General features: G+C 43.9%; 1 protein-coding gene across 1 annotated transcript in view; it reads right to left on the reverse strand.

Moving 5' to 3' along the window:
• Positions 1–6,000, reverse strand: part of CLSTN2 (calsyntenin 2) — a 715,806-nt gene that overhangs the window by 440,611 nt on the left and 269,195 nt on the right. The window lies entirely within an intron of this gene.

The following is a 6,000-nucleotide window of genomic DNA, read 5'->3' on the forward strand; positions in this document are numbered from 1 at the left end:
TTATCTAATATCACTTTGGGGGACTGGCTAAAACACATGCTTTACTGTTTTCCTGAATCAGAGCATTTTTAACCACACAACTCGACTTTCATAGAAAAAACAATGGTCTCACTCTATGAGCAAAGATCTGATCAAACAGTGCTCTCATATTACACAGATGTCATTACTTTAAAAGGACCATAAACATTTATCAAAATTCATCAACATTTTGGAATACAATATCTTTGCCCTTGTGTTGCGAGACAAATCTGGTTTGCAAAATGTTTGTTTGTCTATTGTACTTGCTAATACAATAATTTGCACTATTGACTGGAATGGACAATTAGTGAAGCCTACTGTCATTCTTAATGTTACCTGAACTTCCAGCTTTAGAAGCCCATGGAATCTGTAGTTAGAGATGGAGAGGACCCATTTATATCTCAAAGTCCACTGTCCTTTGCAGCACAGGACACACGTTGATGGATTTATTTTCTAGTGCATTGAAATAAAGCCTTTGCGGTGTTTGCACCCACTTAAATGACATGTCCGACTTTTGGAATTTGAAAGATTGTAGTGTTGTTTGTTCCTTCCAGAAGTAAAGAAGCAGGGGTTGTGCAAGTAGTTTGTGCCATGGCGACTCTCTCTCCAATCCCCACTCCTACCGCCTCATAAAGTCACAATTTCTGCCATAAAATCAGCAATGCTGATGCCATGTTATCATGTCTAAGTTCACAGTGATTCTGACTAACTCATAATCACGTGCAGCCTTATAAAATGTTGCCAATTCTTAGAATTCTATTTGAGTCTTGTGATACTCCTGTTTTGTTCTAGAGCCGCTAATGGTTTAGTAAAGTTTTCCCTAAACTTTTAAGAAATCACCAGAAAATTTCAGCTTTTATTTTAAAAAAATAAGTAAGTTTCTAGTTCTTTTGAGAAAAGCTCAAAAATGTTACCTAAGAGAACCTGCAAAGAAGGTATATATAAATTAAAATACTGTCATGATGCATAAACTAATTATCATAATTTTTGAACATCAGTTTCTATTTTGCCAAGAAACGCTAGAACTAGAGCATACCAGAGCATACCAGCATCCCTGATTTATCAGGCCTGCCATTATATTTCATATATATGCTCAAATTCTTTTTAGATTCTGGGCTGCTTTTAAATCCTCAGGGAGGTGTTACAGCCAAAAACATTCTTAAAATTATTCTGTGTCTGGGGAAGCTACCTGTTTCTCAACTCTCTGCTTCTCAAAACAGTGTGCATTGGCTTGGACATAGAGATTAAGACAAAGCTTAGCTACTAAATACCTGTAAGTGAGGGAGTAACTTTCCCCTCACAGATAATTCTCCAGTCCTTGTAAGCATTAGTACTCTGAACAAGGAAGGACCTGATCTTTTTTCTGTAATGTTCCTGACCCTGAAACTTATTTTCTTCCTTACTCCAACAGAGCTTGGGTTTGGCTTTTGTTTTTCTTGGGGTAATAACAAGAGGCATATATTGCAATACTAAAATCACAAACACTGCACTTTTGTGCTGTTGTGAGTTGAAGGCCATCAGGCTGTTATTCCTGGTGGCTGATATTAATTATTACCCATTACTACCATTGCCACCCAAATGCATGCATATATTATTCTAGTCCAGGTGGTGGTATAGAGACAATTTGATGTATTTTCCTCCCACTCTCATCTGTGCATATTCTTGTGCATTTTCAATATCATACAAATATCTCAAGCTTTATACAAAATAAAAAATGCAAAATAAAAAATGCACAATACTTTATTTGTTATTATTTTAGGAAGATTTTGCCTCTGGTGACTTTTTATACTATATAGAAATGATGTAGGCTTACACTATTAATTAGAGACATGCTAACATTGTTAAAAGAAAAAAATATGCTGTCCAATATTAAAGAGATATTCCTTGTTTTGTTTGTTTTTACAGAGAACAATTTACAATCATACTCCAAGGACAACAGTAAAAGAACTGGTAAATATAAGTCATGAAGAACAAGGTAGACAATACCAGATGTCAGCTAACAAAGTGTGTAATCTGAGAATTACCTGCAAAAGAGGAAGGTTTTCTTTATGCATCTAACCAGCGAAGTATTCATCAAAAAGCAAGACATTATTACTTGATTATATTGTTACCTTATTGTACAGGGAGCTTTGTGAAGGGACAGTTCACCTATGTAGAGTTTACTATGGAACTGCAAGCACTGCAGGGCAGGGACTGCATCTTTTTGGCAGATGTTCAAGAAGCCCATGGAAGAAGTACTTTCAAGCTTTACTTTAGGTGCCCAAGGTTAGGTCATAGTTCTTTGGGTGAATATGATATCTGTTAGGTCAGGAGCAAGCAGAATATGTATTAGCCCTTGGGGGGGTGAGGGGAGTGGAGGCTGGGAGCCTTCAAGTGCAGCCCAAGCCCAGCAGGTGGGGAGGGGCCTCTAGCATACCTCCCAGTGTGCCCCATGGGCTTCCCAGGCTGCCAAAGACTCCTGAACAGAGCCAAATGGCCAAGTCACCCCTGACTGGCTGGCAGGGACATCACAGCCTCCCACCTGGACCTGGGGCAGCAGTGGCTTGTCATTGCATGTGCTCTCATGGCTATGAGTCACCAGCCAGCTGTCCTGCACGTGCCCATCCATCCCCCCCTACCCCCGCCATATGTGTATGTGTGTGTGCGCGCGCATGCACATACGCATGTGCATTCAGTTTCCCCAGACAAGTTGGAAAGTAATGGTGCTACATATTAGTATGTGTTTGGGCATGTACATTTGTTACTTCCATTAGGGAACTGGCCCATTGCCAGAAATTAGTGCAGATGAATCAACTTTTAAGACAGGTTAACTGTGAAAAGATGTATTCCTGGTTTCTTTCAGACTAAAATTGGAGCTGAAGCCCATTAATCACATGCTCATCAGCACCCGTGACAGTATGCAATAAGGAAAATTCAGCAAAAAGCAGTTTTCTGTGTGTGTATGGATCTCTCCTAACTGTAGCAGTCAGAGGGGGGAGAAGTAAGCCCGAAGGGGATAATGGGCCTAGCCTTTGGGTGAGAGCAATAACCATCCTTACCAAGACCATGCCCACATGATCAGTCAGCAAGGTCACATGGAAAGAAAGGAACAGAGCCTGGGGGCAGAGGCTTTGCTGACTCTTGTCAGTGACGGCCCGGGGCCACGACTGGCCCACCACTTGGGCGGGGGTGTTGAGCTCTGGCCAAGGCTACAGCACTACTCTGTGGGTGGGAGAGGAGGGGAGGGAGATAAGCAGTGTGTTGCAAAGCCCCCTGCGTTGCCAGAGGAATGCGACCTATTGTGAGTAGCAATGGAAACTGGTACAGATGCTCATTACGGCGCTCTAATCTACAGTGCTAAAGTCTGATACCACACCCATCCAAGATTATCTTAGTGAGAGACCCGCCATTTTTACAGTGCTCTATGTGACCTGACCTTCTGTTTAGTTATAGCTGTAAGGTGCTTTCTGTACAAGTGTAATTTCTGTTCCTGGCCTCCACGTTTAGAAAGAACATAGCACACTGTAGGTGCCAATAGAAACAAAAGGAATAATCCTTTTATTGATGCTACAGCAGGCCACACCCAAAGGAGTGCAACTGTGTGGTATGTGGTCCTACAGACATCTCTGTGGCACAATATACTACATGTTCTGTTGTTCTTCATGCTGCTCCTTTGCAGCGTGGAGGGTTTTTTCACCCCTGGATATCCAGGGGTGAAAAAAACACAAGAAGAAAAAAAGTGGAGTGGTGCACATGGCAGGTGTGGCTGAACTCAGACTGGTAGGGCAGGTGGAGTGTCCCATGGCAGGGGGTGGGGGAGCAGAGGGTTTGCAGCCAGCTGGGAGTGGGGTGGGGTTTGCAGCTGGCTCAGAGTGTATGTATGTGGCTGGGGGGGGGAATGGGGTGTGCCTTGCAGCTGGCTGGGCACTCCAGCCAGTACCAGGGAGGCTGCAGCCTGGCACATGGTGACAGCATGTGCCGCCTGAAGCCAGAGCCTGGCCAGCTAGAGACATCCTCTGTTGCTGGCCAGGCTTTGTGTGGCAGGATCACCACTGCTGCAGCCCCAGGGGGCCCCCAGGAGCCCAGGTAAAGCTGTTGGGGCCAGCCCAGTGCTGGCCCCAGCCTCCCCTATCCAACCTGGGGTAACTTGCTGCATATCAGTGCACACATGGCACAGTCGTTCTCCAGAGACAATAAGCAGCAGTGCAGAGTGCGCCATTGTTAGTTGTCCCCAGGGAATCAAATGTCCGTGCATGTCTGGATGCAGCCATAGGGAAGATTTAACTTACAAATTCAAATACTTAGATGGGAGATAAGACTTTTGAAGTGCTTCAGAACTTACTGCCTCTCATTGCAACATTTATGACTGATATATTTTGAAAAAGTGGCTATTTATTAATACTGTACCTTAATGAGAGTCTGTTTCTTCTGGAAATCTAGCACCTAGTGATTAGAAAGATGCACCTAAGCATTAATAACTTCAGAAAAATTTGGGGAGAATACAAAGAAAACATAACGTCAGCTGTAGGACGATGATTATTAGAATTTTCTTCTGGAGCCTCATGTCTCCTTTTGTGGCAGGTCCTGCAGTCATTTGACATACAGAGCTTACAGAAACACCTTGTTTTAAACAAAGCAAAAAGTCAGATGCTACATATGTCCTGCTCATTGTTAATGTAAACCATGTGTAGGTCAATATCATTTCCATGAAAATTGCATATAAAACTACATCTGTAATAAAGGTATATACTCGATTATATGAATAGTCCATTTCATTGTGGAGTAAGCTTTTACGTGTTCTAGGCAAAGGTAGATGCATTATGTATCCCATTAGGGCCAAACTGTTATTCTTTTAATCCTTTTGAATAATACATTACATCAGAGGTGTCCAACACTTTTGGCCCCATGGCCTGGACACAGACCACAGGATTTCCCATGGGCCAGATGATTCACCTCCAGTGACAGAGTAGAGGCTTGTCAAAATGGCTTCCAGAGCCATTTCATTGGCACGGCTCCAGAACTGTCACTGATTGCATTGCCATTTCTGTTACCTGTTTTTAGTTGCCAATGATGACTGATGACACCATCAGTGGGCAAGGGAGAGTGGAGGAGCAAGCAGTCATGCTGTTCACCCCTGGGGTTCTGGAGCCATACCACTTCAGTGGCTCTGGCCACAGCACCAACAAGCACCATGGAACACAATTTAACCCCTTGTGGCCACATGCAGGCCACAGTCTGCCAGTCGAACTGCCTTACCTTACATCACTAATAGTATCATTGAAACTAATGATATTACTGGCCTAAACCACTACCCAGCGAGAGGAGCTGCATGAGCTATCTACTACGAGTTGCCTAATTAGCTTCATGGTAAAGTCTCAATGTCTACACATGCGGCCCTATTAGGTTTCAGAAAACTGATTAACTCTGCTACAGGTTAGTACTTGTAAATACAATTACTATCCTGTGTCAGCATTCTTTAGTGCATAGCAACGCACATGTAAATGCTGACAGGGCTGGCTGGGGCGTGACAGTGCTTCAGTGTGGGGCTGCCTGCTGGCTAGTCCCACACTAGAGTATCTTCATACCCCAGCCAATCCCTCCACAGCATGCTGAACCAGATTGGAGCAGCCCCGGGCTGGCAGGCTGATCCCTGGGGCCCCCCTGACAGCCAAGGGTGCTTCAACCTGACTCAATCATAGAATCATAGAAATTAAGGGCTGGAAGAGACCTCGAAATATCATCAAGTCCAAGCCCCCTTCTCTGGGCAGGAATACTGTTGAGATCAAATGATCATGTTAGACCAACCTGATTGCCTTTTATGATCAGGTCACAAAGGCAATGGATGTAGGTGTTGCCGTGGACGTAGTCTTTCTAGACTTCAGCAAGGCCTTTGACACCGTCTCCCACCCCATCCTCATTAAAAAATTAGGCAACTGTGGCATTGATGCCTACACAGTCAGATGGATTGCAGATTGGCTCAAGGGTCGCACTCAGAGGGTGGTG

Source organism: Gavialis gangeticus, unplaced genomic scaffold (assembly GCF_001723915.1).
Source record: "Gavialis gangeticus isolate Ggan-Ray unplaced genomic scaffold, GavGan_comp1, whole genome shotgun sequence".
Taxonomy (NCBI): domain Eukaryota; kingdom Metazoa; phylum Chordata; order Crocodylia; family Gavialidae; genus Gavialis; species Gavialis gangeticus.